Raw genomic sequence first — 8,960 nt, 5'->3', positions numbered from 1 at the left:
CACTTGTGTGGAGCAGAGCAACAACCTTAATGATGGAGCCCACAGTGAGAGAGGTCAGCATCCATTTAGAAGTACAGAAGATGCTGGGATGCCTCGGAAAGGATAAAAGTTGGGGGCTTTGAGCCCATGTCAACAAAGTTCAGGGGCTGAGGATATCCAGGACTCCGATTGTTCCTCACCTTGTGTAGAGGGAGCCTGGGTTACAACCAGATGACCACAATGGTCCTAGACCCCTTTGGTCAAACACTTGACACTTGATGAACAAATAGAAATAGCAATCAACTTTCTTAACAAGCATATGGGTTCACTCACCCTTTAAGTGAGAGCAAATAATTTGATAGTTCCCAAGGGAAAGTCATGCTCAGATGCCATTTTCCCATGAGGGAGCAAGTGTGGGGCAAGGGAGCAAGCTTGTGTTTGAGCAAGTGTGTTCTCTATGTGAAAGGCCTCTTCTGATGAGATGAGATGTGCTGTTGGGGTTTGCGTAGGGACAACCCACAGATGAGAGGCACCTCGCTGAGCTTTGTGTCTGAGTGGGCCGAGCAGCTAGGGGAGGCTGCAAGGAGCCCAGTAGGCCTTAGAACATCAGTTCTAGACCCAGGTGATTGGTTGGCTGGCTTCCCACCAGCTGCTCTGTCTCAACCTTTGAAAGTGTTCTCACACCAAATCCTGTTTATGTGAAAAGTCTGATCAAACACCCCCACAGTTGCACAGTGCTTTAATTACGTACTGGAAGGGTATCCTCTCAGCCCCGCCCATGACTCAGTACTCAGAGAAGAACTTTCTCTTTTGATCTTTTCACCTACTTAAGTCGTCCAGGAACTTCAGGGTTTACCTGGAGCAAAGAGGGACCCAGCACATTTTCAGTACTAGGTTTAGAGAGAAATGGACTCTGGTATACCAGCACTTGCCTACAACCACTATTATTGCTGCCAAAGATCAGTCCTGCATCGTATCTACCTCAGCAGTGATGCTGCTGGTGGTCCAGAGTCCTCCACTATCTGCAGTGGTTCTTCACCTACACTCAGTCCCTGTGGTTATGGATTTACATACATAGACATCCTGGAGCACAAGGTGACCAACACTGAGAAGTTAATTGCAAAGATCAGAGTCAATATTGCCCATCTTTTTGGTGATCATTACCATCTAAGTGGCACAGTCTTTTAAAGTTCAACATGTCTTGAATATGCTTGTGCTATAAAAATAGGGCTTCATTGTGGCAAGACAAAATGTAACCCTTCATAAATCCATTTTATTCTCCTCCTGGTCACATAGGAGAGCTTCTAGGTGGGGCCTGTGATGACATCTGCACAGAGAACATGGGCCCATGTCCAAATCTTTCCCATGCCTTTCCATAAAATATTTCCTGTGAGTTCTTCCTTGTGCTTTTTTCCTTATCCACATGGCTGGAAGTAAGGGATTCTAAAGTTGTCTCACATATAGATCCTGTCATGTAAGAAGTCTTACAAGATGGCAGAGCCATTGTTTAGAGGAAAGCCATCCAGGAAAATAGCTAATCTGCACTGGACCTTGTGAGCATGAGAGATAAGTTTTTATTTTGTGAATTCTTGAGATTTGGGTTTCTATCTGTTATTGCAGAAGAGCCTGTCCACCCTTAACTAATATACTTACTACTTATGGCAATATGCTCTCCCTGGACAACACAATTCAAGCTATCTTTGCACAACCAAGAGGGACCTTTTACATGTGTCCACTCTGAACAAAAAGGTTTGCTTCAAGTAGACCTGGTTACTGACTCCTAGACATTACAGAGGTTGTCATTTCTGTTACTGCACATGTATCAGTCAGTTTAGCTAAGTTATGTTGTGGTAATGAAAGGCTCAAGTTTCATTTCCTCCACTGGTCAAGTGAGACTGTGCTCCACACCATCTTCACTGTGGGACCCAGATGATAGTGTAGCCTCAATCTGGGCATTTCTAGGCTCATGGAAGAGGGAAATAGAACCCAGAAAACCACATGCTGGCTTTTAAAGCTGCTCTAAGTGACAAATACCACTCTGTTTATAATTAATGGACCAAAGCAAGTCACATGGTTAAACCTGGTGTCAAGGAGGGTCACATGTAACCCTGTAGAGACAGATACTACAGGAAGGGGAACTGAAATAATATTAGAAGAATAGTAATATCACACATAAAAAATCCTCAAAGGACATTCTTCTTAATTCCTGTTTTGACAGGGATCCTGCTATTTTAAAAAGGTACATGATAAGATGTTGGTGGAACCGTGATTAGTTTAAATTCTTTGAAAACAGTCCCACGTCTATTAATTTTCAAGTGAATTGTGAGGGCCTGCCATGTAGTAGGTGCAGGAGCATCACTAAGCTCATTGAAATGGCCCTTCAGGATGGCTCACAACCTTTTCTACCCATAAGCCTCAACTTGTGGCACTACCTCAGCGATGCTAAGGTGACTATGTTTGCATTTTATTTATTAGTAGAAAACTTGAAAGTGTGATGATTTCTGAAATTGGTAACAGAAACTTTAGGTGGATTCTAGTGGAAGACTCTTTTCTTCCCCACTCCATATTTATCAGTGGCCCATATGGAAAGGAAGTCCCACTAACCCTTCCATCCTTTCTGGGAAGTACCTGAGGGGGTTTCTGTGTTTCTTCCCACCTCTTACATGCTCCTCTCCAGGGGACAAGGAATAGCTAATCTTATGAGTGAGAGTATGATGTCCTCTGAGCTGAGTCCTGTATCTTAGAGAGTATGGTTTGTTTTAAAATCAGGGCCAATACTTCATGCTGTTTCTCTTGCAGTGACCATGGCATAGGTAGGTAAGGACAGTGTGCTCCCTCTTCTTCCTCCTTTTGTATAAGAGTTGAAGCTGGGCCAGGGCCGGAGTTTTCTTTCTGAAAGCAGGCCTGATGCCACTTGCACTCTACTGGGCTTTCTTGGCCTCTCTGTACTGCTGTTGGGCCTGTGGGCTAAGAATTCATGTTGTCTTTTTGCAGACTTGACTGTCCCAAACTCTGAATTTAGGAAAGTCCAAGTTGAGTGTTTTAGCAGGGTTCTCTGTAATATGGGAGTTATTTGAACTTCATTAGTAAATATTTGTCCCTATTTGGCTCATTTTGGATTTACTCTATAGTTAAAACCAGAGGAGAGTTGTGAACAGTGATCAGCCCATTCTGATCTGCAGCATTATGGATATAATGCCGGGTAACAAAGAGGACCTTTTAAGCATGGCACTAAAGTCAGAATCCACAGAGAGAAAGATGGCTATGTTATCTTTTAAATTAATAGCTAGAAAATAAATATCCCTGATATTCAAACCATTCTAAAAATAATACAAAAGAGAGAGAGAGAGAGAGAGAGAGAGAGAGAGAGAGAGAGAGAGAGAGAGAGAGAGAGAGAGAGAGATGGTCAAAAGAGTATTTTTTGTATGGGAAGGACATGGCCATGTTTATAGAAAATAGATTGAGGGATAGTTTTGTGGAGCAAACACAAGTGAATGACCATTGGAGTCCAGACCAAACTAAAATTTAAGGAGCCTTTCTTAGCCGGCTGGCGACTGCTCTGGCTTTCTCCTCACAGGGAGTCCAGAGAGCAGCCCTGACACTTTGTGCAAGACTGCTTTTAAACACATTTACCACATCTTGTTTTTGCAGAGCAAGCAATTTAAGACAAAACAGTTTTTCTTAAGTAATTTCAGGGTCATGTTATTGATGACCATGTTATTTACAGGGTCATCCTGTTCTTCAGAAAGCTAATAGTGTTCTATCTTGCAAGGCTATTTTGTGAGGTACAGCTTGGATTCAAGGCTAAGTCAACTAGGAGGAAGCATGCTCAAAAATTTCTACACTTTATAACAATAGTAGCAAGAGAATTTTAATATTCAATGGAATGAGGTCCCCACGGAGGGAGAAGAAACAGAAAGAGGAAGTTCTCCCCATTCCAGAGACTTGAGGAAAGGAAAGCAGGGAGTGCCATTGTAGACAATGGATAAGAGGTTGAGAAAGCACACGGGAACTCCAGTTCCTCAGACAAGAGCACATGCTTACTGTTTATCTTTGGTGCTAAAACAAAAGGTGCTGTCACCCAAATGCCCTCCCTGAAGAGCTCATGTCTGATCTTGCTTATGGAAAAGACCTTCCCTTATCATTATTACTACCATGGTCAAGGAGTCCTATGTAGGCTCTTTTGCCTTTAATCATCTGGTTTCCTTCAGATCTCTGCCTGGGAAACAGAGACTTGTCTTATATATTTATGTCTCCCCATTACTTTTCACAGAGTGGTGGCTATAAGTATTGCAGAGTGATTAGTGAGTCACAGCAACATTACAATCTGCCAACAATTGAGAAGTCAATGAATTGCATTATTATACCTTGACAGATCCTACTACCAGGGTATAATTACACAATTCAGTTTGTATACTTTCAGTGATGTCTTTTTTTTTTTTTAAATAAATCTTTATTATTACAGTTGTTCTTTTTTCCACCCATAGCTCCTCTCCACCCACTTCCAACCCCACCCTCTACCCTCCCTCCCTCTGTCCTCATCCATAGGTCTACGATTTTAGTCCAGTCTCTTCCCCCACTCCCCACACCTCTTTCTCCCTGAGAATTGTCAGTCTACACCCTTTCTATGCCCCTGATTCTATTATATTCACTAGTTTATTCTGTTCATAAGATTTTTTTATTCACTTGATTTTTAGATTCACTTGTTGATAGATATGTATTTGTTGTTCATGATTTTTATCTTTACCTTTTTCTTCTTCCTCTTCTTAAAGAATAATATACCTTTAAGCATTTAATATAATGCTGATTTGGTGGAGATGGACTCCTTTAGCTTTTTCTTACCTGTGAAGCTCTTTATCTGACTTTCAATTCTGAATGATAGCCTTGCTGGGTAAAGTAATCTTGGTTGTAGATTCTTTCTATTCATCACTTTGAGTATTTCTTGCCACACCCTTCTGACCTGCATAGTTTCTGTTGAGAAATCAGCTGACAGTCATATGGGTACTCCCTTGTAGGTAACTAACTGTTTTTCTCTTGCTGCTATTCTCTCTTTGTCTTTTGCTCTTGGCAGTTCAATTATGATGTGTCTTGGTGTAGTCCTCTTTGGATTCCCTTTGTTTGGGGTTCTCTGTGCTTCCTGGACTTGTAAGTCTATTTCTTTCACCAGGTGGGAGAAGTTTTCTGTCATTATTTCTTCAAATAGGTTTTCAGTGTCTTTCTTTCTCTCTTCTTCTGCATCCCCATAATTTGGATGTTGGTAGCTTGAAGTTGTCCCAGAGGCTCCTTACACTATCTTCATATTTTTGGATTCTTTTTTATTTTCTGGTTGAGTGTTTTTTGCTGCTTTGTATTTCAAATCTTTGACTTAATTCTTAAAATCCTCTAGTCTACTGTTGAATTTCTGTATATTATTCTTTATTTCAGTCAGTGTATGCTTAATTTCTAATTGGTCCTTTTTCATATTCTCCAGGGTCTCACTAAATTTATCGGCAGTTTCTATTATGTTGAAGTATGATCCTTCTATTCCCACCTTGCTGAGAGTTTTTATCAAGAAGGATGTTGGATTTTGTCAGATGCCTTTTCTTCATCAATTGATATGATTGTGTGATTTTTATATCTCAATTTGTTTATGTGATGTATCATGTTTATTGATTTGTGGATAATATCAGTGGATTCTAGAAGATTCTTAAAAAACCTTGTAACCATGGTTTTGTACTCTATATCCATTAGTTTGATTTCCTCCATTTCTGTCATTTGTGGCCTTTTTTTTTTTTTTTTTTTTTTCTCTGCATTTTGGCTACTTCCCTGTGTTGATAGAGTGGTTTTGTGTGCTAGGTGTCCTATAGAGCCCAGTAGCTCAGCCTCCCCAATTACCTGAGGTGGACACTCTTGGTACACACCTTTGTGGGCTGGGTGCACAATCTTGTTGTAGTTAAGCCTTGATTGTTGTTGGTATCACTGGGAGGAATTGGCCTCCAGGCCAATTGGCTGTGAGAATCAGCTGTAACTATGATGGGAGGACTTATGTGCTGGAGACATTCTTATGGAGCAAGACTTGCTTCAGTGGGACTTGGGTGCTCACTGAGTCTGCCCCTTGAGTGTGTCCCTATTGATCTGAGGAGTTGTTATCAGGATGGTCCCACTCTGACCACGGGGTGCACTGGCTCTTGGATCTCCAAGGAGGTGCAAATTTAGCTCTGCCTGAGGCCACCCAGCAGGAGCTATGGATAAATCTGCAGATACCTCTTCTTTGTTTGGGGTTTGGAGGTTCCCAGATGAGGCCCAGCTGTGAAGCAGTGCAAGCTGCTGTGGAGCCTTGGGCCTTCTTTGGAAGTTCTGGGGCTCTCTGACCCAGCTGCAGTTTTTAGGTAATTTTATATTGCAAAGGGCCAGGCCATCCATATGCAAAAGCCTCTGTGCATAGCTGCAGTGGGGTTCTAAATTGGGTGGGGTTGGGTATTAGGGAATCAACAGTGTGGAGAAAACAGCAATGGCTGACCTTCAGCCATGCCCTAAGAGGCCATGGGTTTCAGTGTCCCGAGGTAATCACTGCAAGCACCTCTGAGACAAAGCTGCTCTGGTGTTCCAGCCTGATGCCAGACAGACCAGTCCTCCTCCCACCCCCACCCCCTCTGTATGAGTCTGGGTCACCAGAGTCTTGCCTAAAATTGTAGTTCAGAAAAGTCAGGAACTTGTGTTTCCCTCCCAATTGAAAAAGACAACCGTGTACTCAGTTGCCAGCCCTTTCCGTGTGTGTGCCTCTGTACCTCTGCACTTCTGCACCTCCTCTGAGTCTCAGTGTGCTTTTCTCTTTTCTTCTAGTTGTAGAATTTCTACTTAGCCAGCCTTCCTGTGGTTATGGATGATATCAATTTTGTCTTTTAGTTGTAGTTTTGAAGTGGTTGTGCAAGGCAGCAATTTCAGGTGTTTACCTGTGCCACCATCTTGGTTTCTCCTCAGTGATGTCTTATACTGAGAATTCTCCATATCTGTTTCTCTCCATTCAGTTTTCATTTTCCATGCCATCTCAGTGGATGGTACCCTCCTTTTCTTTGCCTAGTTGTCGTCCCAAAGTATGTTGTTTTTATAGTTCTGTGTGGAAAGCATTTATTAGAGTGGGAGGTGAATAATTAAAGTTCAGTAAATGATAGCTATTATTACCATGCAAAGTTTTATATTTTTTAATTACCTGGATACAGCTGGCTCTAGTTTCTGAGATCCTCCACATTTTCTTTCCCAACTCTTTTTCTTTAATAACTATTTAATTCTTTTCATGTTCTCTCCTCCTTAATATTTTAATAATCAAATCTCTTATTTATACTTATGTATTTACTATACTTATTTGCTTAATATTAAAATTTATACTTAGACTTTTTTCCTTTCCAGTGTTTCTCTTAACTTCCATCTTATTTCACTGTAAGCTGTTCATGTCCAAAGTAACACACTTTTCTTTTTTCTTTTTTTTTAATTTATTATGGTCTCACATAATTGTCCTTATTCCCCTATTCCCATCCCAAACCCCTCCCTAGATATGCCCTCCCCTAACCCCCGTTGTCCATGGCCACTGGCTAGGCCCATATGTATCCACACAAGTCCTTTGGTTGATCTCTTTCCCTTACCCCCATCCTCCCTTACTTTCCCTCTGAGGTTTGAGAGTCTGATCGCTGGTTCTCTTTCTCTGGGTCTGTTTATGTTGTTCATTATTTCCTCTAGATGTGTGAGATCATGTAATCCAAGAAATACCCTTGTAAGAGCCTAAACTGCAACAAGCCATAATGGTCATGCTGAGAAGCAAATGAATCAGTCTGTAGTGAGTTCCTTTCTGGGCCAACAGTTCTTTTGAGTCCCAATTTCAATGCCAGATAGTTCCTTATGTGTACATGCCAGCCATGATATTTCAGATCTGGTTGGTAGACAAATGGTGGTAATGCAGATCCGTCCATCTCTGGTTTGGTCCTGGGCATCCTTCAGCAACCCGCAGCTGCTGTCTGCTGGTATGCTGAGATGTCGTCAGCATCTTCCATCTCTGATTTGTGTCTCTTCTGTCTTCATTGCTAGTGTGCTTCTGTCTATTCCTCTCTGTTACAGGATTCCACATGGTCTCAGAGTTGTTTTCTGAAAATATACAAACATATTCTCTACCAAAAGTTAATAAAGGGATATTTTCTTTAAATTTGATTTGGGATTCTTTTCCATCCCCCCCCCCCCCCCAAATGATTTTCCCCTGGCTTGTTTTGTCACCATGTGTGTATTTTCATGGGTATCTTGCTATTAGTGTTTGGAATGAAGGTTAATTTTCTAAAGCACAAATTTTTTTATATGTAAATTATTCTCAGGACATTTTTCCTTACATGATATTCTTCCACTGTCACCCCCTTTTTTACAAAGTAACACACTTTTATTCATTTCTCTTCCAACCTTCAGTTGCCAACTGGAAGCCTGAGTTTCACCTTAGCCCTGCCATGTAATCAACAAATATTTATTTGTTGGGCACTTATTATGCATCAACTATTCCAGGTACTAAAGATACAAACATGGTAATTAAAATCGTCAAAGTCTTTATGGAGTTTATGTTCTAGTGAAATATTAGGTAATAAGTTTGCAAATATTAGTTTCTTAGGTGACAGTAGAAAACTAACTGATTTATAAGGAATGTGTGGCTTGGGCTGGATGATTGAGCAAAAACTATTTGAGGAGCAAAGGTTATAGATAAGACAGCTCTATCTGAAATGCCACACTAAAGAGGGAAAGGAAGTTAATGGGGCCATATAACAAGGCAAGTCCATTGCAATTCACAAGGGGAAGACCCCATATTGCTTGTGTGAATGACATGGATAGATTTTCCAGTTGCAACTGTTTTGGTTGATTTCCCTGCTATTGTCTGAAAGCAGTCTATTTGAGTTATTGCTGCTGTCTAGGGACCTGGGTCTCTGCTTTCTTGAGGTATCAGTTGCAGAGGAAGACAGCCACAAAGCATACTC

The sequence above is a fragment of the Pipistrellus kuhlii genome, unplaced genomic scaffold (assembly GCF_014108245.1).
Source record: "Pipistrellus kuhlii isolate mPipKuh1 unplaced genomic scaffold, mPipKuh1.p scaffold_m20_p_18, whole genome shotgun sequence".
NCBI classification, from domain to species: Eukaryota; Metazoa; Chordata; class Mammalia; order Chiroptera; family Vespertilionidae; genus Pipistrellus; species Pipistrellus kuhlii.
This window is presented reverse-complemented; position numbering follows the sequence as displayed.